At 47.4% G+C, this 27,039-nt stretch overlaps 1 protein-coding gene across 2 annotated transcripts in view; it reads right to left on the reverse strand.

Moving 5' to 3' along the window:
- Wwc1 (WW and C2 domain containing 1) overlaps nucleotides 1–27,039 on the reverse strand; it is a 148,389-nt gene that overhangs the window by 88,911 nt on the left and 32,439 nt on the right. The window lies entirely within an intron of this gene.

Below are 27,039 nucleotides of genomic sequence, written 5' to 3' on the forward strand. Positions count from 1 at the left end.
ACCAATGACACCAGCACAGCCCCTGGTGGAATGGCTGTCACAGGCTCGGGATAAGATCCCACAGGTAAGAGTGCAGCTCTTTCAACTCCTAGGAGTCACAGGCTGTGGAGAGGGTGGAGGAGGCAGTGGGCAGACCTGTCTAGCAACATTCCTAGCGCAGGACCTGAAAGTAGGTTAACAGTGCCAGGCAGTCACTGGAGCCCAGCAGAGAAAGCTCAAGTTCCTGTGAGGGGCCAGATAACAAGGCCGTGCCAGGAACACAAAGGACAAGGTTAAAAGCACAGATACCAGCAGGTCGGTGAGAAGATGGACAACAGGAATCAGTTCTGAACATGTCTTAGGAACACTGGAGCTTGATATTGAACATGTATTCCTTAGTGTTTCTCTACATGTTGGTGCGTGAATTAAAACCAACACCTCAGTTTAACCACACATAGTGGCACATACCTGTAACCCCAATACTTAGGAGGCCAACCTCAGCTACACAGTGAGTTCAAGGCCAGCATGAGGCACATCAGACCCTACACCCTCCCTCCTCAAACAATAAATATCCAAGTTCTTCTCTACCTCCTCCTCCTTCTCCTTCCTCTTCTTTTAACACGTATGATACAAGCATTATGATTAATTAAAAAGCAGTGGGTATAGCTCTGTGGTTGCGATTTAAGTACTACCTTATGTATTCTGTACTGTACTGTGCATTCTGTGTGTGGGTAGTAAAGTCCCAGGAGCACTTACAAGCACCTGCCTTTGTCTTTGCCTGTCGCTGTGATAAAATACCCTGACGAAAGCAACTTATAGGAGAAAGGGATTACTCCAGGTTACTGTGCGTCATGGCAGCCAACTCACAGTGGCAGAAGTTTGAGATAAGTGGTCACATGACATCCGCAGTCAAGATCAGACAGCTATGGAACAAAGCATGCTTGCTAGGACTGAGTTGGCTCTCCTTTTCATTCAATCCGGACACCAGCCCAAGAAATGGTCCTGCCTATATTCGTGGTGGGTCTTTTCACTTTCGTGAACAGAATTAAGAAAATAGTGACCGGAGAAATAACTCAGTGGTGACTGGCACATATTGCTCTTCCAGAGGACCCAAAGACCCATATTAGACAGTTCAAAACCACCTGTAACTCCAGCTCCAAGGAGGTCCCATTCCTCTGGTCTCTCAGGGTACCTGTACTCAAGTGCACCCCTTACCAAATAAATTTACATAACTAAAATATTCAAGACACTTGGAGCAAAGGAAACTCCTTATAAAAGCAACCATACAGGACAACCTAATCTAGACAGTTCCTCACAGAGACTCTCTTCTCACCAGTAGCAATATGTAGCATCAAACTGACAATTAAGACCATTACACCTGGTGGTGGTGACACACTGTGGCTCCTGATGCCACTAGGGTGAGTGAAGAGGTGTTGGAACGACAGAAGATCGAGGTGGGTTTTTTGTTTGCTTCGTTTTTAACTAATTTGCGGAGCATGCTGCAGGGGCAAGGGGTGGATATGAAGGAACTGGGGGGTGAACGGGAACTGGGGTGCATGATGTGAAATTCCTAAAGAATCAATAAAGAATTATATAAGGAAGAAAAAGGAAAAAAACGAAACTAGCCATTACAACTGCACCTTTTGTCAACTTGACACTCAAACCCATCATTTGAAAGCCCTAACCTTCCATCCTTTGTCTCCAAAGTCTTATGTTTATCTCATAACATAGACTACAATCTGACTTTAAAAGTCCCCAAATTCATTGACTGTTCTAAGACTTTAAAAGTGCAAAGTCTCTCAACTGTGAACTATAAAACCTATAAAATCAGAACAAAGTGATACATTTCTAACATACAATGGTACAGAGTAAACATCCCTAATCCAAAAGGGAAGGGTTGGGGAATAAAATAATCACACAGTTCTATTTGCGTCTTTGTTGCTATGATAAAACACTGACCAAAAGCAACTTGATGAGGGATGGGTTTATTTGGCTTCCAGGTCGAAATCCATCACTGATGAAATTCAGAACAGGAACCCAAGGTAGACACCTAGAAGCAGCAGCCATGGAGAAACACTGCTCACTGGCTTGCTCACTGGCTTATGTTCAGCTAGCTTTCTTATCCATTCCAGACCCACCGGCCTAAAAAAGGATGGTTGACACGCACAATGGGCTGGGCCCATCCACATCAACCACCAATCAAGATAATCGCTCACAGACATGGTCACAGGCCAATCTGATCTGGGCAATTCTTCAAATGTGGTTCCCTCTTCTCATGCGACTCCAGGTTGTGTCAAACTGACAATAAAAACTATCCAGCACACATTAAAGCAAAACCAAAACCCACCGCGGAAACATCAAACCCTACACCACGTCGGGCATCTGGAGCTTGTAGTGTAGTCCACTGGGCTCCAAAAGGCTTAGATAGCCCACTCTTCTCTGGCTCTGCCACTTAAGCATGCGTGGCTTCTCTCATAGGCTTGTGGCAAAACTCTGTAGTCTGTAGATTCCCAAGACTTTGCTGATCACACCATAGAGGGTAGACTGATGGGGCCAGGAAATCTACATTACCTATCCATCTAATTTCTTCTTGTTTCACTTTTAGGATCACAGAGGTCATTTGGAACTGGTTAAAGAGGAGATCCACGAAGAACTGAAAAGAAAATGGTTTTCCCTTTAATCCCTCCATGATTTCTTTCTAAAAAGAAAATGGATAGAATGTTGCTTCCAAAGGGAAGCCTCACTGGTTAAGTCAACATGGAACACCAAAGTGCTCTGAGCTGAAGGCAACCGAGTTAAAGTCAGCAGCGCAACACATGAGCAATTAAAACGGCTATTTTGGGAAGCGCTGGAAAGAGGTAGATACAGTATGAATTATTCATTCTCACTGCAAGGATGACTTTAGGGCATTATCCTCTCTGTGGGTGCTTGCTCTCTCTTGTTCATTCAGCCGCTCAAGCACAGACAGGGAACACAATACCCTGGCCTGGGCACTCATGTGTGCACAGTTACACACATATGCACACTACCACAAGGAAGGCAGGGTGCCACTCCAGATGGTGAGCCACACGGAAAAGAAACCTGTACACAGTTGGCAGCCTCATTTAGCTCCAGCGCCAGGAGAGAATGTCTGCATTTCCAACTGGCCTAGGAAGAGTGAGGCAAAGAGAGAAGGAGACACATGTGGCGCACAGACACAATGGCTGTGGAGATCTCAAATACACATGAGAGGCCACGTGGTATTTCTGATAGTCTATGAGCTTCCAGCTGGGATTCATTTGGGTAGAACAGAGACCAGCTGATCCCAGTGTCCCCTCTGAGATCCTCTGAGCATGGCAGATAGCACCATGGAGCCCTTTGTAAGCCTACATTACAGGGTATGCCTGGCAGCCTTAATGCAGGCAATGGCATCACCAGTCTCAAACACTGCCCTTTACTAATGACAGGAATGGCATTGTGACATTATAGCTTATGCTCACCTAAGAGACCTTGGTCCAATCCTTCCTCCCAGGACAGGGATTCATGGTGTCATTTTGTCATAATGCGGTCATGGAGAATTGGCTTAACTGTTTCTTTCTACTTGGGGGACATGAAAACAGCACTCACAGTTGCTCAGGACTTTACATGTCTTGTGCTGTGAAGTTATTGCTGCAGTCTTGTCACACGGTTCTGTTTACATTCCCCCAGTAAAGATAATGGCGCCTTCCTTAAGCCGAGTTAGGTTGATTGAGGTCACTTGGTTATTTAGAGATGGACAGCAGATTTGAATTTGGGTCTTTATTGCTGCTCAGAAAGTGAAAGGAAAAGCTGACTCGATAAAGCTGGGTGACCAGAAGGAGAGGGTTTGTAAAATACTGTGCAATTAGGAATAATTCCTAGAAGGAGCCTCCCTTTATGATGTCTGGAAAGAAGGAAGAATTAAGGGGTGATTATTGCAGAGAAGTTAGTTAGCTGAGGGAGACTAGAAAGGGGGGAGTACCAGGTAACCAGGAGACACTCGTTCTCAAAAAACCAACCTAGGAGCAGCAATTACTATTGATGACAAAAAGAACAAAAGTCAGAGAAGGACCTAGAAGGGATGGGTTCTAAATGGCTTCACTTGTATGGAAGATGCCATCACTGAATTGCCATTGTTCAGATGATAGCTACTGAAGGCTGGAGATGTGGCTTCGGGATAGCACCTCTGCCTAGCACGCATGAGTTCCTGGGTTCAATGATCAGTTCTACATCCTCTGCCTCTGCCTCTACTTCTGCCTGTCTCTCTCTGTCTCTCTGTCTCTGTCTCTGTCTCTGTCTCTGTCTGTCTCTCACACACACACACCTATTTAAGTGGAAAGACATACACAAAAAGTTCAACACAGAATTAACTTATCATAGGAACAGGGTCAGAGGATACCACTCAGTGGTAGAGAACTGCCTGGCTTGTGTGAGGCCCAAAGTTCAATCCCAGATGCAATCCTGATATCCCACCTCCCCACAAAAAAAACCTTACATTTTTATCATGGGGAGATAATGAAGGAGCTTCATTATTTAGAAGAATGTAGATTGATAATGGTTATAGACACTTGACTCTTTGGAATAAGGTATTCTGAATGGCACAGGAAAACCGTACAGTATAGAATTTTACAAGGAACTTTAAAAGACAGGGGACAAATTATTATATATAGCATTATCAGGCCTTCTTGCAAGAAAAATGGCTATAAGGAAAAATGCCCTAAATGCTGACTGTTTACAAGAAAAAAAGCCACAATGCTGATTATATTTACCTTTCAGTGAGTTGGGATAAGATTTAGAGTTTTTGTTTGCTTACTGACTTTAGTGTGCATGTGTTCATAACCAAAAGTATGACAAATAAATAAACTTGAAAGGCTTGAAAATATTTTTGTACACAATTTTAATCCTTCTATTCGAATCCCTAACTGCCATATCCTCATACAAAAATTCATTCCAGGGACTGGAGAGATAGTTCAGTGGTTAAGAGCACAGGCTGCTCTAGTGAAGACCTGAGTTCCGTTCCCATCACCCACACCAGGCAGCTCAACCACCTGAAACTCTAATTCCAGCGTATGTGACATCCTCTACTGTCCCTTACAAATAAGTACCTTCCCTTCACACATGTGGTACATGTGAACACATTACACACACACCCGTAAATAAACAAACATTGAAAAATTCATTCCAATTTTTTACAAAAAGCCATTCAAAATTGAAAGGTTGGAAATAACCCAAACTCTGAAACTAATTTTTTTCTTCTTTCCACCACAAAAGGGGCTTGCTATCGTAGCCCAGGCAATCCTTGGAGCTCTGTTGTCTTGCCTCAGTCTCCCCATTGCTGGGATTACAGGTGTGTGCCACTACACCTTGCTGACACTTCTGGACCATCAACCTGACACCAAACATTGAAAATCTACCTTATGTGGCAGGTTGGGGATTGAAAAGGGTTACGCTAAAAATACCAGGCAAGGTTATGCTCTACCTGCCCATGTAAAGTGCATGGGAAACAAATGAATTTTATACTCAGGCTTGGGTCCTGTTCCTAAGACTGCTCATTAAGGCGTACACCAATATTTACAAATCCACAAAAATCTAAAATTTGAAACACTTTTGGTATCAAATATCGTAGGGAAGTACTACTCAACTTAGGTAGAAGACTATAAACAGCAGAACCACTGTGGTGGTTTTAATAAAAAATATTCCCTATAGGTATTTGAACACTTGGTCTCCAGCTAGTGGTGCTGTTGGGGGAGACTTGCTGGCTTTGGGAGTTTTTATAGCCTGGCTCCACTTCCTGATTTGCTCCCTGCTTCCTGTTTGCGGCTGAGATGTGATCGCTCAGCTTCTTGCTCCAGATGCCTGTTATCATGCCTGCCCTGCCATTATGGACTCTCTTTCTCTGGAGCCATGAGCCAAAATAAGTCTTTCCTTCCATAAAATGCTTTTGGCCATGGTGTTTTATTATAGCAGCAAACAGTAACTAATTGAACCACCATGAAAATAAACTTCATTTTAAAGAAAGAAATACAACATTAACAGTAGTTACTTGGCCCTACCAAGAAGTGGACCACCAGATGGCGTGAACCCTGGTGTAGACTCCGGCTCTCCTACCCTGCAACCTGCAGACCCCCACAGGCACAAGCCTGAGGAACCTGGGACTCACTTCTGCATACTTCCTTCTCAGGCACCTGCATGTCAAGAACATAGAAAACAGGCAAGGCACTAGCAATGTCCTCAGATCACACACGGCTTGGCTCTGCTGCCAGAGTGCTGGAGGAAGGCAACATACTGGGGGCAGCCTGGATTACTCTGGGTGTCAAATGAACAGCTGGCAAAGGACTGCCCAGCTTGTAACAAAAATAATTGTTACACGCCACGGTTAGGAATATCGGGTACACTTGCACCCACTCCCATGAACCAACCACTCAGCCCTCGGAATCACTGTGACTCTACGGGCCACTCAGAACCATTCAATCGTCCTGCTTTGTCCTTGCTGTTCTTCCTAGAATGCCTTTCCCTGGACATCTGTTTACCTGGGGTTGGAAAGTGATTTCTTTTTTGAACACTTATTTTCTTAATGTTTAGGTATTCTTCCTCCTCCTCCTCCTCTTCCTCCTCCTCTCCTCTTTCTCCTCCTTCTACTTCTTTTATTATTTTCTCATATATTACATCCTAACTGGTCTTCCTTCCTTCCACTGTTCCTTGTCCTCTCCTCCTTCCTGCTCCCCCAGATCCACTCTTCCTCTGTTTCTCTTAAAAAAAAAAACATAGCAGGCCTCCCAGGAATATCAACCAAACACAGTATAACAAGTTACAATAAGACTAGGCAAAACTCATCACATCAAGGCTGGATGAGACAACCCATTAGGAAGAAAAGGGTCCCAAGTGCAGGTAAGAGTTAGAGACAGCTCCCACTCCCATTGTTAGGAGTCCCACAAGAACACCCAGCTACACAATCATAACATACATGCAGAGGACCTAGGACAGACCCATACAGGGTCTGTGATTGTCTCTATCAGAGAGGTGTCATTCAGCAACTGATGGGAGCAGATGCAGAGACCCACAGTCAGATAGCAGGCAGAGCCAGAGGAGCTATGCACAAGAGAGGGTAAGGACTGCAGGAACTAGAGGGATGGGGGACACCAGGAGTACACAGTCCACAGAATCAACAAAGCAGGGCTCAGAGAGGCTCACAGAGACGGAAGGAAAGTGATTCCTTTACAACATATTTGCCTTTATTATCTGCCGTATGTTGTCAACTCCTGAGAAGATTCTGATTGACACAACCTAAGGATCTGATTTGAGAGAGAGTTCATCGAGGGAATAAATGAACTCTCAAAGATAGCAAGAAACATCTCATTGGAACTCCCAGCCATGTTCTCAGGTAGTTCTGCTTGTTCTAACAAATGCAGGTCTGTAAAAGAAAGACCACGAGGCTCCGAGTGCTTCTGCCTTCCACCATAGTTTGATTCTCAAATAACCATCATGGCAGCAACATTGTGACCCTCATTATTATCCCTCCATCTGGCAGACGGCCACGGGACATCCAGAGACAAGGTTCCTGGGTGCCTGTTTTGTGCCAGGGTTGGATGTGGGCCACTTGAACCCTGGCCCCATGGCTCAGTCCCCTCCTCCCAAGAGGGCCTCTCCCTCACTCCCAGCTGGTAACTAGAGAAGTGTGACTCCAGCCAATTCTCCTTCCCCTTGGAGTGGCTAGCCCCTAGGGAGCTTACAGAGCTTCTGTCTGTCCTCCTGTTTCATTTTCATCAGTGGAATCATCCTCACGCAGAAAAAACAAACCCATCCTGGCACCGGCTTCTGTAGCTCTTGGATGGCTCTGCTCAACCGTCTGGAGGGAAGGGGGAGACAAGGAAGGTGGGAAGGATCCTGTAGACTGAATGTAGGTATCAATTACACTGGAGTCAAGACTGATTCTATCACCATATGGGATGCTTGGATCAGAGCAGCGTGTGGGGCGGGGAGCTCATGCAGCCTGGATGGCTTGGATGACCCTCTGATGACACTGATGTCCCTGGCTCCTCTCCTGGACACCCATGACACACAGGAGCCCAGAGACCAGGGGAACAAGCATGGGTCTTAGAACCACAGGGTCCTACTTTCCCAGCTTGGGTCAGACCCTTTGCCTACCCAGCATGTCCCCGCAAAGAACACTGCTTTCTCCCAAGGAGGCCTCTGATAAAGATGCTCTCAGCTATGTAACAAGCCTAAGGCAGAATGCACGCACAAGGTCTCATGGTGGAAATGAAGAAATCTGGACATGCCGCCACTGTGTGAGCCCACATTCTTCCTCTGCTGTTTCTTCTGCCCTGCCTCCCTCTACCCCAACCCCTCCATCCTACAGGCATGGGAGACTAGAATCCCTGTGCTCTCTTTTCTAGACCTGACCTGGACTGTAATCCAGTGGATTCTCAAAAGCTCCCTAGATTGTCCCCAAAGGTTCTTATTACCCCCAGGGCACCTTTGACATCTGTCTCCCCAGCTCTCTCTCTCCAAATGCCTCTCCTCACTTCCCTAGCTGTTGATCTTTCCAGATCGTCCACTTCCTCCATCCTGTTCGCTTCCCCTACCTTCTCCATAATAAAGAAAGCCCTGTAACTACCCTATCTTGTCATTATCTTGCTTTCGCCCCTTCGAAGCCTTCCCACCCAGACTAGATGAAACTCAGACTCCTTGCTGGGGCTTGTGCAGTCTCCCTGCCCAAGCCTTGCGCACCTCCTGGTGCACGTCCCCACTTCTCAGACCATAGTAAGCACATTCCTAACTCACAGCTTTTGCTAACGCAGGTCTACGTGCATTGCGTGCTGTAGTGGCCTGACCACACAGTCATGCACCTTTTACGGGGTCATCCTGTCCTTTAGCTCGCAGCTAGAGGGGCTTTTCCAGGCCCTAAGAGGGACACCCCTTTCCTTTGGCTGTCTGTCTGTCATCTTGTTTATTGCATTTTGGCTGTCTTTCCATCAGAGCCACACCTATATTTTACCACAGCCTTAGTGCGGTCCAGCCTAAGTCCTGGAGTGGAGCGCATGCCCACTAATAGCTGTGGAGTGGTGAAACAGCAGAAGACATGTGTGCACCCCTCTTCAAGTAGGGAGTCTTAGACTTCGAGGGCTCTGCCTTTTCTTTTCTCTTTTTGAATACCTGAGTCTCACACTGGTAGAGCCAGTGATTCATTTCTATAGAGTGTTCCAGAGACACAAAGGGTACAGTTTCACTCCCCGGCCCGCTACAGGCGACCGAATGACAGAACCGTTTACTATTGAAGCCCTTTGCTCTCCATGTCCCCCAGCAAGCTGGAAAACACTGAAGAATGGGCCCTGAACACCTGCCTTTAAGCTTTTTTGCTTAAAGGGAAGGGAGGCAGCCAATGGGGTAGGAGTCTAGGGGCATAGCCTTGCAGCAGCCCCACCCAGGAGCAGAGCTGTGGGCTGTTGCTGTTTGCTCATAGGAGCATTTTGTCTCTTTACTTAGGAACTTTCACTTGCAAAGGACAAGAATTACCTCAAGGTCACGGGGTCTCTCAGTAATGGTGTGTGTGGGGGGGGTGGGGGGGTGTGTGTGTGTGGTCTGGGAGGTCAAGGATAAGCAGCAGCATGAGAAGTATGTCCTGGACCCCTGGATGGGGTCTCAGAGCTATGGAGGCTGCCAATGGAAAGAACATAGGCTTCAGAACACAGAGGTCTGCCTTCAGGTTTCAGTTCACTCAATTGCCTTGTGAGGTGGTGACTTTATTCAGATGACAATACTAAAGCTTCCCCCTGTCTAGCATTATCATATAAACCACCAGCAACCATGTGAGAAGACACTAGTTGACCTGACTGATTATTCTCCACATGGTAGACACACAGGGCACTCTAGCTGGAACAGGGCAGAGCTAGGGTAGGAATCTATCAGGTAGCTTGCAAAACACCATGGATCACACCATGGGAATCACTGATATAAATGCCTTATAGACAAATTGCAAGACCCTTGGATGCCTAAAACTACCAACAGTAGAAAACCTCACATGATGCTACACACACACACTCGGTATGTAGTCTTGGATGATTTAAAACTCCTGACATTCCCTCCCCCACCCCCACCCTCCCACCCTCCCAATCCCCGCCTCAGCTCCTAAGAAGTGAGTCTCTGAAATCTGGACCCAAATCTGCCTGACTCTAGAACTCAAGTTCTTTCTTCCACAGTTGCCCCTCTGGAGGGTCACTGCCCAGAGTGTAGGAACTCAGCAGGGGGTCTCGGGGGGCAGGCCATGTCACCACACACACACAAATGTTATAGCTGGGTCCACTTACCAAACAGCACTAGTAAGATTCAAGTACACATAGGATAGATAGGCAGAGTGGGCCGGTGGGGCTGGGCACAGAAACAGTGCAGATGCCCTGCACGGCGGGGTACAGGGAAACATTAACAGAGCCCTGGCTTTAAAGCAGCATCTCTTAGACTTGTCCAGTGTGGGAACCAACGTATTCCGTTAGCATCTAAAATCCACCTAGGCCGATGCTCCTGTATGAGATTTCAGAGGAAGGACCTGGGCCTGGGTGGTGAATAGGCAAGCTGGCTTCTGGGGGACCCAGGAAGGTACTGTCTAGACTTTGCGATGAAATGGATCAGTGGATGAAGTGTCTGTCACATGAACACGATGACCTGAGTTCAGATCCCAGGTCCATGTAAAGCTGGGCATGGGCATGAGAATCCCAGAAGCTTGCACATGAGTTGGCCTGGTATAAGCAATCCTAAACCATTAGATATCCGGCCTCAAACAAGGGAGAAGGTGGGAACTGAAACCTGAGGTTGTCCACTGACCTACACGTGTGTGCAATGGCATGCTCACACTCACATCGTCTAACCTATACACACACACACACACACACACACACACACACACACACACACCACGGTGGGGAGGATTGAGACAGAGAGACTGAGATTTACATAAAGAGAGCTGAGCCAGGGTCCTGAAAGGGAAGACAGTGGCAGTCCCACTAAGTGCTGAAGAGCAGATTGGGTAGAAGTCTCCGCCTGGCTCCCTACCTCTCACAGTGTGTTCTTGGGCAATCCTTGCCAGGCGCTAAGAAATACAAGAATCACTAAGGCCGTCATGTAGGGCTGAGCTCAAGGAGAGGACAAGACTGTGTGGTCAGCTGCTGGGACACAGTTGTGAGAAACTAGTACCGACAAGGCTTTTAGCAATAAGAGCCAATCATCCCACTGTGGATGACTCCAGCGTGAACAACTCCAGAACCTTGGGCATATCAGTAAGTCTTGCTTTGCATAGTTTTGTCCGACATGAAATGAGAATACTAACAGGGTGACAGGGAGGCTTACAGGACAATGTGCAGCACCAGCTGGTACAACTGGAGCACATAGCACTCCAGGCAGATTAGCAGGGCGCTTTCTCATCGCTCAGACGTCATCTCCAGGAGAGAAAACCCCTTCTTCACATTTCCCCCAAGCAAGGAATCCAGGCCACAGGTTTTGGGGCCTGACACTTTTAGCCCCACCCCAACGAAATTCCTGCTAGGCCACATTCAGGAAGAGCTTTCCTGGGTTGGTCATTTTCTTCTTTGTGTTTCTCCAGCGGACCCTGACCAGACAGCTACACTTCAATCCTCCTCATCCCCAGCCCTCCGGATGGAGCCTTTGTGTTTCCTCCTTGGAGAAGCCCTTGTTTGTGATGGCCATCACCCCCAGCTGGCAAGATGTGTAGGTCTCCTCTAGCCTGCTGAAGTGGCATAATGGCAGGCCTGTGTTTGCAGCCAAGCTCCCGCCCCACCCCGGAACTTCTTGAGAGGTGTGCTTCAGTGAAAGGGACAATGATGTGTGGCCCTTCCCTCTGCCAGCAGCAGTCCCCATCCGGCTGTGGATTAAAGGAGCCTGGGTAACTGCCCAGGCGGAATAAAGCCTGCAAACATCCTGGGGATGTGCCCCTCACTGGCAGGAGGACAGGAGAGGGGGTTAGGGTGATGGCCGTGGTCTATGAGCTTTTGCTACCCAATCTTATATCCGTGCACACACACACACACACACACACACACACACACACACACACACACACACACACACACCCCACAGAAGCCAGGGCTGCCACTTGCCAGCTGTGTGCCCTTTGTATAGCACTACTGTGAGGTAAGAGCAACCCCAGGGTCAGGAAGAATATGACAATTCAAGACTCTCAGGGGTTTGCATAGCATTTGCATGAGTGGTATTCAGTGCTCCGTTACATGATAGATATGTTGAACAATTAAATAGCTGTCTCCTGAGCAAGACCTCACCTCCATATGCCCTCAGCCCCTCTGTCTGTTCCTAGTGCTTCACAATGCCTTACAGTCTTTCCCTGGGGATGATGACCACTATAAAAGCAGGGATCAAGACCGAACCACTGCTGTGTCCCCACTGACCAATGGCCAGAATTATTCTTGATATGTAGCAAGGCTGACAAGTACATACAGTACCTGCCTGTAGTCCCAGCCCTAGGAGGTTGAAACTGGACTACATAATAAATTTCAAGCCAGACTGATCTATGGGGTGAGATGCTGTTTCAGAAAATGAAAAACACATAGAGCAAAAGTCACCAGGCTGGGGTGACACCAAAAAGTTGCAGAGGGAAAAGAGGATGCATACTGGGTATGAGCTGAGAATGGTAAAGGAAGAATGTGGTGACATTTCAGTGGGTGACCCAAAGGCAGGTCCCAAGCAAACCTTCTCACTCTCATTAGCATATCAGAGGAGGTGCAAGAAGATGCTGGGGCTAACAAGCTCAGTCTTCCAGTGTGGTTGAGTGTGATGTGGGGGACACTGGGGTGTGGACCTCTCCTAGTCTGCCGGGTAAACAGAGCAGCGCCCCGGAGGAGCTCTGTATTACGTAAACATTTCCACAATAAGATACTCCAATAAAAGCAACAATGGAGAAAGGGTTTACTTTACTTTGGTTTACATCTGGAGGGTCCATCATGGTAGGGAAGGTATGGCGGCAGGAGCAGAAGATTAGCTAGTTCAATTTGCTTTCACCTTTGACTGAGTCCAGTAGCCCAACCCACAGTTAAAGTGGGTCTCCCACCTCAATGAACCCAAACTCAGTGAGTCATCACAGATACGCTGGAGGCTTGTATCCTAGGCAATCCTAAAATCTGTAAGCTGATATTATTAACTATCACAAAAGCCCTCCCTTCCGCGGTTAACCTAGAGGGTCAGTGACCTTACTCCATTAAGTCAAGCGCTCTGGCTGTCTAGAAAAGTACAGTTGAAGCACACTGATGTCAGTGTAGCTGACCTGGACAGACCCTGACCTTGGCCTCCAGGGTGGATCTGATGCTCAGTGGGTAGGGTTTGATCAATGCCTGGAGGTGGTTTCCAAGGACCGCACCCCCACTCCCCCATCCCAGGAGAAGGAGGAAGAGTCCAGACTGTATGCAAATCCAGTATCAAATCAAAGACTAGATTCATTTTGGGGGGACAAGGGAAACCATGACTGTTAAAGAAGGAGCTGTACCCGTCTGCTTTGCTCTGCTCCACTCTTCCTGACCTGCCTGGTCTCTGAGACCCAGGATACCTTTAGAATATCTGCCTGGTGCTCCCGTATCCAAGAGGAAGAACCTTGGGAGACGCCTGGCACAAGCCAGTGACACACCTCAAACACATAGGACCAAATGTCTGTGCCACGTTACAAAGGCACGGCTGACAATCCCTTCTACGCTGCCACCCATTTATGAAACAATCTCACTGGGACAGCATACCAAGCTTGAGCCCTGGGAGGTCACTAGTTTTTACTTTTTAACTAGAGCTAATTCTTTGGACAGGTTTCTCCACAGTGGCTTGCTGGAATTTCTCAGCTCAGGGCCAAACAGGAGGTATTCAGACACGACAAGCCTTCTCCATGTGTTTGGTCTCTGGGGAAGCATTTCAGGGGTGCCTACTAAGTGCAGGGTGTGTGCAAGTATCTTCGTACAATGCTTTTTCTACCTTAAAAATTCAGATCCTTAGCCTAAACTATCTGAAAGAGCCTGCCCCTCCCACACCCTTCTCCTTTGTCTTTATGTGTCAGACACAGGGGCCTAAATACAGCAACCGTGGCTGCAGATGGCAAGACAAGCAAGGACCGTGGCATCCCCAACATACCTACAGGGTAGCTCACCATCCATCTGGTTGTCATGAGATGGCTATCATCCCTCCCTGCACACCTGGTGCTGGAGAGACAGGGCCTCTCAACATACAATACTCCAGTCATGGGTAGTATAGTCTCCAATCCCTTCTACCTGTAAAATGCTACAGAACTCGCCAACTGCAGCATCACAGAAAAACTGGGCCACACGTAAGCTTTTTTTTTTTAATTAGGAATAATCATATTTAGCCTTTGTGGGACGTGTCCATGCGGACCAGGTGAAATTCTTAACAGCTACTTCATAGACCCTTCATGGAAATTCCCTGTGTTAGTGAACAACACTATTCCCTTTATACAGTGGGTAATTGAGGCTATCTTATCAAGAGCTACTGATACTATATAAATAGAAACTTAGGTTCAAATCCAGGTTGTTTTCATCATGAGAAAATCAGAAACTGGATATCTGGGTTTTTGTTTATCCCTGTACTTAGAAGATTACTTGGTAAAGTGGGAGTCATCAAAATGTTTGACCATAAACTGTGAGCTTATGAAGCCAGTGCCTACTGGAGCATCATTCCCGTTCTGACACTAGTGTCCGAACCAACAACAGAAACCCGTACAGGCTGGTTAGATGTCTGAGAGCTGACTAAGCAGCGTAAATGCAGAGTAGGTCACTGGTACTCAAAGAGCCGGGGTGTCACAAAGTTGCTGAAAGTGACACTGAAGAATCACTCAAATCACATGCAAGGAGAAATGTAGATAACAGTTAAACAGACAAAGCCACCACGCTGAGATGAAACAACAGGTCCTTGCAAATGAAAGGATTTCATTCGTAATGGAAGTGACATTAAAGGGTTAAAAGAGGCTGCGGTGAAAACTGAGTGGTCCCTTCTAATGCTTTGCAAAAGAAAATAAACTTCCCTATGAGGTATGGAGAAGTCAAATGAGGAGAGCTGTCAGGTTTTGCTCTGTGTCAAAATAATTATGCAGTAAGTAAACACTGCCTTGGCCCATATGAATAGTCAGGACACAGCTGCAACTGCTACTTCAATTTTGTTAAATATAGTCATATGCCAGGTAACAACACTAGAGTCAATGAAGCATTCCTACACAGATGACCAGGCAGCCATCTTACACAGCAGTGTAACACACTCCTCCAGTGTCTGTGGGGTACAATACTTGGTTGTGGCAGTAAGCAACTATTACTGGTTTATGAAATGACTACACTGCAGTGTTGGCATTATAAAGCACGTGCAGTATCCTTTGTGAACTAGAAAGTTTACTGTAAAACAGTAGGTCACGTCACAAAGGCAGCAGCCTCATCTCACTGTTTACCGTGTCTCTTGGACACAAGCGGCATGTCAAGCGACTGCCTTGGACTATCGAGGCATGAGAGCATACTGTAACATTCATGCAACGATGAGCCGGGCGGTGGTGGCGCACGCCTTTAATCCCAGCACTCAGGAGGCAGAGGCAGGCGGATCTCTGTGAGTTCAAGGCTGGGCTGGACCGATAGCCTCCAAAACAATACAGAGAAACCCTGTCTCGAAAACAGAAACAAAAGCAAAAACAAACATGCAACGATGAAATTGACTTACAGCTCAATTTTCATAAGATACCCCACCATGAGGGATACACTTGCCATGTTAACCTGACCCATAGGCCAATTCTGTAGGACAAAAGTCATCCTCACAATTTATCGATGAGAGAACCCAGGTTCAGATAAAAGTAGCCTGTCAAGGCCTCTTAACCTATCACTGAGAGCTTAGGGGATAGATTCTGGAAATTTCCCCCTACCTACAGCCTCTTTCCTTTAGAATTTTACTTGACACATAGTAATTGTACAAACTCATTGGGTACCATGTGACATCAATACATGTATAGGACATAGTGTAGTATAAATAACGTAAGACCAGAATGATTGGCATGCCTCTTGCTTCATGTATTGTCCCTTTGTTGAACCCAGACTTTGTTGTTTGTTTAGAAACAAGGTCTTGGTGTGAAGCCAGGCTGGCCTTGAACTCAAGACCTTCCTACCTCAGACTCTGGAATGCTGGCATCATAGACATGACCCTACCATACTCAGCTTCCATCAAGTTTTAGCCAACCCCCTCAAGTTTGGGGAAGACAACTCAAAAGTTTTGCAGGCTAATATCCAGACCAATGCGTTCTTTGTAAAAGCTATATGCAAAGCTACCTTAAGACAGTTAAGACATCTCCTTTGCTGTCACAAAAAAGGTCCAAGAGAGAGGCAATGAGTACATTGCCACCACTGCCATATTGAGGTCACTCTAGGTGGAAAGTAAGTCTCAGAAGGGTGCTAAGAAGGACAGGCCTCGAGAGCTGCTTTGTTGTGTTGTGTAAGAGCCTGGAGCTAGTTACAAGGGGGGGGGGGCGCCCCGCACAGACCAAGCAAGGTTCTTTAATGCCTAGCTGGGCAAGGAAGCAGAGCATGAGCTATTAAGAAATTCCATCCATGAATGACTGGGTGGGGGGAAAACTTCTAAGAGGACTAAGTCCCTGAGAACCAGGAAGTAATGCCTGCGGAAGCAAGCACTCAACCCTTGAAGTGTAAGTCAGCAATTCCTCTGCCGTGTGTGCTGCCGCTGGCAAGAAGTGGAGGAAAAGACACTCTAGAGTCAGTCTGGCCTGAGCTCTGTGACCCTGGGAAGTTACCCCCTTCCGTGAGGCTCAGTATTCCTCATCTGTAAAATGGGTGATAACTGTTTGCCATGAAAGTATATAGGAAAACGGGGAACACAGTACAGAACCTGCTTCATGGTAAGCACTCGAATCGGCGGGGCTGTCACGAATCTTCAAGTGCAGGCATGCGCTAACACCCAATCAAGATGAGGTCCCTTCACTCAACCCCTGAAACAAGGGACCTTATGACTTTCAAAACAATGACTATCAGCTGGGTGGCGGTGCGGCGGCGCACGCCTTTAATGGCAGCACTCAGGAGGCAGAGGCAGGTGGATCTTTGTGAGTTCAAGGCCAGCCTGGTCTACAAAGTGAGTTCCAGGACAGCCAGGGCTACAAAGAGAGTCTTGAAAAAATAAAAACAAAACAAAACAACAACAATAACAAAAACCCCACAAAACAAAAGCAATGACTACTGTACATGCCAATTTGAAAGGGGAGGAAGCTGGGTAAATTCTGGGGGGAGGATTCAATCTGAACAATGGAAATAAATGCAGATCCTTGGCATCTTAGAACTGGGGTGGTACTCCCAGGGTTGGACCCCAAGCTTTCAGGAGCCTAGGTGGTCTGGGAAGACAATTGCAGAAAGGACTCACTTAACCCTAGAACCAGAAACAACCCGTGGTTGCTGCTGGGGCTGACATGGGCACTGGCTGTGGATTTGTGGTCAAGACCCGCCACCCTGAGGATGGAAATGCATAGAGGCCCTACCCTGGGCTCTCAGCCATGTCCAGTACGAGCGCTCAGCACTTTCCTACTCTTGATTTTTACTCAAGAGTCTGTGAATGGGCGATGGAGAGATGGCTCAGCAGTTTAGAGGGCTTGTTACCTTGTGGAAGACCCAGGTTCGATTCCCAGTACACACATGATGGCTCACAATCATCAGTAGCTCCAGTCCTGGGGAACCGATGGCCTCTTCTGACTTCCAGGGGTACCAGGAACACATGTGGTGCACATACATACATGCTGGCAAACATTCACACACAAAATAAAAATAAATACATCTTTTAATTTTCAATTTTTTTTGAGACACGGCTTCTCTGTGTAGCTTTGCAGGCTAGGTTGGCCTTGAACTCACAGAAATCCACCTGCCTCTGCCTCCTGAGTTCTGGGATCAAAGGTGTGCGCCACCCCCACCCGGCTTATAAATAAATCTTTTAAAAGGAAGAACGAGCCTGGGATGCTTTCCTTATCTGGGCCTCTCAGGCTCTTCCTCGTTTACCCTTTGGGGATTCTCTCTCTCCATGAACCTCATCTGTCATGCAGTGTGTTCCTTCTAGTCACTGTGTCCCTCTCCATCCTCATGCGCCTGCATGTGTCTTCTGAAAGCCTTTAACCCACTCCAAACTGGTCCATTTTGCCTTTCTTGGTCCTAGGGTTTCCTCTGCTTGACTTTTGCTGGTGTGCTTTCAAACCAACATCACTGCTTATAGTTCCTGGGGATGCTTCCCTGAGTGAACACCTAGACAGGGCTGGAGTCCCATAATTCCTTTATTCAAACACAGCATGCAACACATCACCTGGATCTGGCCAAACTCCTGTGCAACTGCGTGGGGCTTGCTGTCTGCCAGCAGCTGCATCTTCTATTAGCCCTCCTCTATTTGGCTCCATCAGCTTCTAGAGTTTCCATTGACCCAGGGTTGTGTGTCTATCCTCCACCTTCCTTTGCAGCAAGCAACTCCGAACCACAGCTGCTAGCTGCTCAGGAGCAGGGGAGAATCTTGCCCTCACCTGGAAGCCAGCCCAGAAATCCCAGTGCCATTCCCCATCCTCCTGCACCGGGGTTGCCCGCCTGAGGAGCTATCTTACTGTCTGATGAAGCACTCTCATCCAGAATTATCCACCATCACATCTCACATGCTGGTGTGTGATAGGCTGTGCTCTGGCCCCGGATCTGGCAGAGAGCAAGAGCAGCATGGCTTTGAACCTTACAGTCTAAGGGGACAGTGATCACAATAGCTCTGTGCCTGCTATAGACCTACTCAGGGGATGAGGATGGGTTTTATGGCTGGTAGCAGGGGCTCCCTTCCTCTGACCTTCAATGAGCCGCCAGGTCTTCTGCACGGCTCAGAAGGGGACAAGGAAGGACCGTCTGCCCAAACGGAAGGCAGTTTTGCATCTGGTGCCTGAAACCTTTACTTTTTCCCAAATCCATTTATTACTATTTTTTTAAAACCAGGAAAAGACACCCACAATCCCTCAGAAGTGGAGCGGATCTTCTTCCCTGTTTGAAAGGCCAAGTGCCCAGAGGGCAGGAGATGAAAAGCACCAGCCTGGTTCTGATCTGAAGCACGCCAGCCTTTTGATGTTAAAGATGAGAAGAGGGATCAAAACCCATGTTTTCCTGACAGAGAATGGCAATGCCCGACAGTCAGATATGTTCCTGCCTGGAGCCTGAGCTGGAGAGACTTTTCTCAGTCAGCCTGTGCCTGAGATGGCTTCTCAGAGGACTGTGCCATCCAGCCCTTCTCCCAGGGACTTGAGCCCCCCTGAGGGGACTGTTTTACTTCCCTTCATCTCTGCCTGGGTAACAGGAATCCTACAGATATCCTCTCCTGGAAGCCTCCAGCCCCTGTCTTATCTGACGATGATAAGCCCCAGGCCCCACCTGCGGAATCTTGGAACTCTCCTCTGTCACCCTTAATCCAGTTGTCTTTGATTACTGCATGTGGTCACCCTAGAAGCGCAGCTAGGCAGGGGCATGTCTGCTCTGACTTCCCTGGTCTGTCTGGCTCCCTGCACGATAGTTGCTGGGTAGAAAGTGCCCGGGAGGGACATGCAGAAGGGCACATGCTGGACAGTGTGTCCCTTTAATCCTGGTAATGGGAGATTAGAATATGGAAGGATGTTGGGCTCTTGCTGGCCAGCTAGGCTAACCAATTGGTGAGCCCTAAGTCAGTGAGAGACCTTGTGTTAAAATGTAAAGGTCAGCGGGACCTGGAGAGAGAGCTCAGTGATTAAGAGCACCTGCTGCTCTTGCAAAGGGACCTGGGTTTAGTTTCCAGCACCTACACGATGACGCACATCGACCTCTGTAACTCCAGGTCTAGGCGAATCTAATTTCTTCTTCTCATGTTCACAGACACCAGGCATACATGCAAGCAAAACACTCAGAATAGGAACTGTCTAGTGACAGTTAGTAGGTTATCACTTGCCAAGGGCTAGGCAGGAGGTAGACCTGAATATGAAAACTAAGGGATACAGGCTTCAGAAGGGAAGTGTCAAGATGGTTGTAGAACCCTGCAAATACACTAAAAGCCACTTAACTGTGAATTTGAAATGGACGAATTAGCAATAACAATGACTAAAAACAGAATCCAGCGTGGGGATATAGCCTTGTGACAGACACCGACTGTCTTAGTTTGGGTTTTTATTGCTGTGAAGAGACACCAAGACATGGTAACTCGTATAAAACGTTTAACTGGGGCTGATTTATGGTTTCAGGGGTTTAGTTCATTACCGTCATGGTGGGAAACATGGCGGTATGCAGACAGACATGGTGCTGGAGAAGTTGCTGAGAGTCCTACATCTTGATCCTCAGGCAGCACAAGGACACTGTGTGCCGCACTGGGTGTAGCTTGAGCATATGAGACCTCAAAGCCTACAGTGGCACACTTCCTCTAACAAGGCCATACCTACTCCAACAGGCCACACTTCCTAATAATGCCACTCCCTATGGGTCAAGCATTCAAACACATGAGTCTACAGGGGCCATCCATACCCATTCAAAACACCTCACTGACCTAGTGTGGGCAAGGCCTGGATCCCATGCCCATCATGGGAAAAACAGAAAGTACTTCACAAGGCTGTTTAAGAACTCAGTTAAGTGTACTAGAGTCAGCAAACTTGTCTGTTACCTAGGCTGACTATACAATGAGGTATACCTCATGTTCCTGATGGGTAACCCTAAATTGCACCTCCAACACAAAATGGGATCCTATTTTTCTCATGCTATAGATGAAGAGGCTGAGGTGACATACCTCCCCTAAGGTGACACAGCTGATAAGCAGAAGAACCAGGCAAGCCACTAGCTGCTCTGAGCCTTCACACCCGCAGAACAAGGTCTCCAACACAGAGGACTCCGGGCTTGAAGCAGGAACAACCACAAACCGAGTAACAGTCTCTTGAACCTCAAGTGACGCCCCGCCCCAGGTCCTCCAAGTTGTTTGCCTGCTTTCTCTCTTCCTGTACAACTGTCAGTGAAGCAGCTCTCTCCTCCGCACTTCTCGGCACGCTCCCACAGACAGAGGTTGTAACAGTTTTCATGAAGAACCCAGTTGACAAGCTCCCAGTTTCATCATTCTAGCTGTCCCCACACCTTCTAAAGAGCCACTCACTGGCTTCCCTGGTGCCTATGATGTCTAGGCCTGGTTTCCTAACGCATCCCAGCATGCCCCCCCCCTTTGGATGTTGTTTAAGATAGAGTCTCACTATGTAGCCTCGAGTGGACTGGAACTTGCTTTGTAGATCAGGCTGACATCAAACTCATAGAAATCTGCCTGCCTCTGCCTCCTAATGTCTGGCTTTATCCTAGTTTTGTTCACTTCCCATGCCACAACAGGGTTTCTGACTGCCCTAGAACTCACTTTGTAGACCAGGCTGGCTTTGAACTCACAGAGATCCATCTGCCTCTGGAATACTGGAATTAAAGTTGTGTGCCACCACAGCCTGGCTATCCTAGTATTTTTAATATTGTAAAATCCTTTCCAATTCATAATATCCCTGTCTCTGCTTCCCCATCGTGTGTATGTGTGTGTGTGTGTGTGTGTGTGTGTGTGTGCGCGCTTTTCACTCTGCTTTTCTTTGAGACTGAGTCACTGTGTAGCCCAGGCTGTTCTCAAACTCAACACCACCCTGCCTGCCTATGAAGTGCTGAGATTAGAAGCATACACCACTGTACACCCTCCCTCTTTCGGTCTTGCCAGGTTAATCCAGCGCTCTGGGTCCCAGGTTAAGGGTCACATTCTTATGGGAGGGAGCCATCTTAATTGGTCCCTAGGTCCTTCCCACTATGGCATCATTTACTTCCTTCACGAACTTGCGACAATCGGCAATTGTTATCTCTTTGTTTCACGGAATGTATAACTCACTTATGTCTTCATCACACCCTCTAGACTTTACAAGCAGGAGCCACATCTGACCCGTTCATCACTGGGCCTGAACAGAGGTTGCTCAGGATGTAACCCAGGGCTTTTCAAACTTGGTCTTCACTGTGAGACATTACTGAACATAGGGGCTGGGTCATTCCTTGTTGTGGAGGGCTGCCCTATGCCCAGTAGGATTTTCATCATCATTCCTTGGCTTTAATCATCAAGGGTAATCTCTTGGTTATGATAACAAAAAATGTTTTCAGACATGACCACATGTGCCCGATGGAGGAGGAGGAGTAGAGAGGGAGAAAAGGCCAGTCCCCTTCGATAAAAGACACTGAGGATTTTTCAAAGGTTGAGCAGCAGAGTTCCTCCTGAAGCCCGTTGCAGCCTTATGAAGGAGGCACAGGAACATTTGTTTCTTTCGCTGTGGACCAGGGCAGTGTGGGAAGTACTGTCCATCAGCAGTGGGTGCAGACAGCGGAGTGGCCAGTATGAGGAAATGAGGCCATGTTCCTTTCCGTAGGGTGCCACTCTGGTTACTCTGTGTGACCCAGGGGTGTTTAGCTCAGTGTCCTTTCCTAGCTGTGGTCATGACATGCGAGAAACCACAAGTTCTCCACAATCAAGACTGACACAAGGATTCTTGTATTCTGAAATCTTGGGACCAAAGGTGTTTCAGACTTCAGAACTATCTTAGGGAATGGAACCAGGTCTAAGCATAAAATTAATTGTATGTTTTACAGGGAAAAAAATTCCCTTTGTGGCCAGTGTGATTTGGCTCACCGGGTAAAGGCATTTGTGGTATGAAACTGGTGACCTGAGTTTTATCCCCAGAATCCAAATAAAGGCAGAAAGGGAAAACTAACTCCACAGGGTTAGCTTCTGACCTCCACCTGTGTGTCCCTACATCACTGACACCCACAAACATCAACAAATAAATCATTTCGTTTCATGTATACCTTCGTTATGCTGCTTACAGGTAATAGTATATATAACATTCTTACTGCCTGTGTTTCAGCTATTACCATCTATGTCACATGAGGTCATCTGTAGAATTCAACTGGTGGCCATGTATTGGTGTTCAAAAAATTTTGGATTTCGTATCATTTTGGATTTCAGATGCTACTGATATCCGTAACCTTTTTTTTTTTTTTGCTTTTTTGTTTGTTTGTTTGTTTGTTTGTTTAGTTACTATATAGCCCCGGCTGACCCCAGGTTTGGTATTCTTCTGCCTCAGCCTCCCACGTGCTGAGATGACTGACACGTGCCGTAGTGAGGCTGGTGAAATGAGTAGACCACCTGGTATTGGGGGGCTAGAGAACTGCTCAGCAGTTCACAAGTACGGCTCTTACAGAGGACCCTGAGCTCAGTTCCCTGCACTCTCCAGGCATCTCAGATCTGCCTATAACACCAGCTCCGGGGGACCAATACCCTCTCTTTGGCCCCCTTGAGGGTCGCACTCACGTGTGCTCATATGTGTACACATGTACTCAGATAAACGCCTATACGTATAGGTAAGTAATAAAACAAATCTTTTCCAAGTTGAAAACTAGGGTCTGAGGTAGTCATCATTACTCTTCCTACACATGCGAGAAACAAAGGCACAGTCAGGCTGGGTGTCTTGCACAGCCATAGGCAGGAGATATGAACAACCCAGCTTAGCAATAGCTATACTCCATCTACTAGCTCGTAGAGATATCCTGTACATAGGAATACCAACTGCATGCGTGAAATGACGAGTCCCTTCAGGGTTCAGGCAGTGTCCTCACACAAGAAGGAACTCTGAAGCCAAGCTCAGATCCTCCTGCTGGGGTCCTGAGGAGGCCAGAGCTCACCAGATACTGTGTTTTGCTTTTGTTGATGTTTTGCAGGGTATTGTTTTTGTTGAAATAAGCCCCCCTTTAGCCCAGACTGGCCTGTAACTTATGATGCGCCCAGGCTACTTAACCTCGCAGTAATCCTGCTGCCCCAGCCTCAGGTATACGGCATTACAGATGTGCATGACCATACATGGCTAATGCTGTGCTTAAAAGTGACAGCACGCTTCTTGACTCTTTCACTGGCTGAGAAATCACGAAAACAAAGACAGCCCTTTCAATGGCTAATCTTCCTCATCGATTTGATTGAATTCAGAATTACTGTGGAAACACACCTCTTCCAGTGGCTTCCTGAAAGATTTAATTTAGGCGGTCAGTCCCACCCTGGGTGTGAGTGGTGTCTTTCCCTGGATTTGGGAGGGAGGGTCTTAGACTGAATAATAAGGACAGGACAAACAGCACCCATGTCCGTCTGTCTGTCTGTCTTTCTATCTACTTCTTGAATGCAGATACAATGTGACTAGCCACCATATGCTCCTGCCCCCATGACTTGCCTGCCATGAATCCCACTGTGAGTCAAATATACCTACCCACCCACCCACCCACCCACCCTCCCTCCCTCCCTCCCTCCCTCCCTCCCTCCCTCCCTCCCTCCCTCCCTTAAATTGCTTTTGTTAGGTACTTTGTCCCAGCAGTGAGACAGGCCACCGATACAGCTGCTCTCACTGGGCAGGCACAGACAGCTGAGATGCCCAAATGGGATCCGAGGCACCCACATACCCAGGTGGGCAGAGGCAGCAGGGACCCGGAATCAGAAGAGTGGCTGGCATGCCAAGTTCAGTGCAGACCCCATTTGAAACACAGATCTGAAACCATGTGAGCAGCAGAGCCTTCCTTTAATAGATAAGGACACAGATGGCCAGAGGGGAAAGTGATCGGTCCCGTGCAACACAGACTTCCCTTTTCCCAGAGGAAGGAAAGCTCACACCTGGGGGTAGATGGAGCTGTGGCTGAATCCAGTCCTGCTATTAGTTTCTCTAAACACCAGTTATTCATCAACAAGAACAAGACTAACCTATCTTCCCCAACAATTTATACACAAAAGAGGGTCCACATGCAAGAAGCCCAGAAAGTAACTGTGCTGCTTGGCCAGGTAGGTGGTAAAGACAGGGGTAGGTGGTCCAGTGGTTAGAGTTGAGGCTTGGGAGTTGTGAGAGGGACCCATGTTCAAGCACCAGCACTTCCACCCCGAGCCATGTGACAGTATTTCTTTGAGCTCTAATTCCTCCTAATTGCATAATAATTCCTTGTATACAAGTGTGCTGGGAGGTCCAGAATATTTGCAACGAGTGAGTGAAAAGGACAGTTAATACTTACTGTCATCTTCTAAGCATCTCATTATAGGGCCTGTCTGGGAATGTTCCTGCAAGTGCTTAGGAAATATCCATCGGGAACCTCAGTATCTCCTAAGAGGTCAGAGATAAAAATGTCTGCACCAGCAAGAAGAGGACCTAGATGACAGTGGAGTGTGACTTGGACCCAGCGCCTAGGGCCCCCACACAAAGAATGTGGTGCATGATTGTACCCTTTATCTTGATTTTTTTTTTCTTTTCAAGTGGGGGTGGAGAACTTCAAGGTCAGGTTCACTTCCCTTCAGACTCCTTCAAGGCTGCAGTGAAATTTCAAGAATGCAGCCTCTGGGCCCAGTTTACATTCCCACCCTCTTGGTATCCAGGATACCAGAGGGACCTGCAGCATTCCATCTTGCCAATCGGCCTCCTTGCTGGTCTGGTGGTCTGGGTCTCAGTAGCTTTCACCTCCATCCTAAGCTGCCCTCCTACAGGGTAAGGTCTGCCCCTGGTCCGTGGGAAAAGCATCATTGCTTACCAGGAGGGTCATTCATTCATTCACTGGCCCCACACACATGCTCTGGGCTCCCTGCCGCAAGGCATTCTGGTAATCAGCTGGAACTCCCGGTATCCTGGAGGAAACTGACCAGAAATAAGCTGAGTGATTCTTCGAAGTGGCAGCACACAGTGGTGTGGTGTGGGGGTGATTAAGAACAGCTTCCCCAAGAAGTAACTATTAAACTCAGAATTGAACGAGGCAGACACAGGTGGAGGGAAAAGGGAAGAAAATTCCAGACAAGCATTTGCAAGGCTCTCTGTACTGCAAAGACCGCCATGCTGGTGCTTTGGAAGACATGTGGCCAGCCTGCAGTGGAGACTAGTGACAAGAGCAGAGATAGATTTATATGAGAATCCTGTGCATATGGGCATGGTAGCCATTATACTAGGAGCCACAGCAGGGGCTAAAACATTTTATGCCAAGGGACTATTTCTGTAAGAATTCCTTAATAATGGGGCTGGAGAGATGACGCAGTGGTTAAGAGTGTTTGATTCTCTCACAGAGGATGCAAATTCTGTTCCCAGCACCTACATTAGGTAGCTCACCACTGCCTGTAACTTCAGCTCCAGAGCATCTGATGCTGTCCTCTGGCTTCTCCAAATACATGCACACTTGTAGGGTTGTAGGGTGCATACAACAAACAAACAAACACACACACACACACACACACACACTAAATATACATACATACATACAGTCACCAAGAAAGCACCACATGCTCACAATACTATACGCACAGCTAAGAAAGAACACTACCGCACTCCATGACTCACTTTCATTTAGTGTGTGTGTATACCAGGATATACGTGTCGAGTTCAGAGAACAACTTGCAAGACTCAGATCCCTCCTTCCATCGTGTGGGTCCCAGGCATCAAACTCAGGTCAGGCGGGGCAGCGAGAGCTTTACCCACTGAGCCATCTTGCCATCACCCTCGGTGCTTTCTCTGCTTTACGATACTGCATTTCTATGCACTCAAAAAACAGACACAGAACAAGTCAGCTAAAGTATTGACCTCTGCATCACAGCTGCAAAATGCTGTTCTAGCACCTGCAAAGCCCTGGGTTCCATCCTCAGCACTGGACAAAGTCTCCCATCACCAGCGACAACTGTGCCATTCAGTGTCAGCCTTTGTGCCCCTTAATGTTGAAGCTTTTCTTTTTGTCCCTGTTAGGTTTTTTTTTTTCTTTCTTTTTTTGAGATAGGATCCTTAAGGCCTTAAGGAGATGGTTTAGTGGTTAAGAGCACATGCTGTTCTTGCAGAGGACCTCAGTTCAATTCCTAGCACCCACATCAGGCAGCTCACAACTGCCCAGAACTCCTGCCCCAGGGGATCTGAGACAAGATCTCTAGCCCGCTTTCTCGCAAGCCACTGAAAACTACTTTAAGCCTTGATTCAGGAGACTGATTTTAGGAAATACAGAAGAAATATTA

The sequence above is a fragment of the Mesocricetus auratus genome, unplaced genomic scaffold (genome assembly GCF_017639785.1).
Source record: "Mesocricetus auratus isolate SY011 unplaced genomic scaffold, BCM_Maur_2.0 Super-Scaffold_100007, whole genome shotgun sequence".
NCBI classification, from domain to species: domain Eukaryota; kingdom Metazoa; phylum Chordata; class Mammalia; order Rodentia; family Cricetidae; genus Mesocricetus; species Mesocricetus auratus.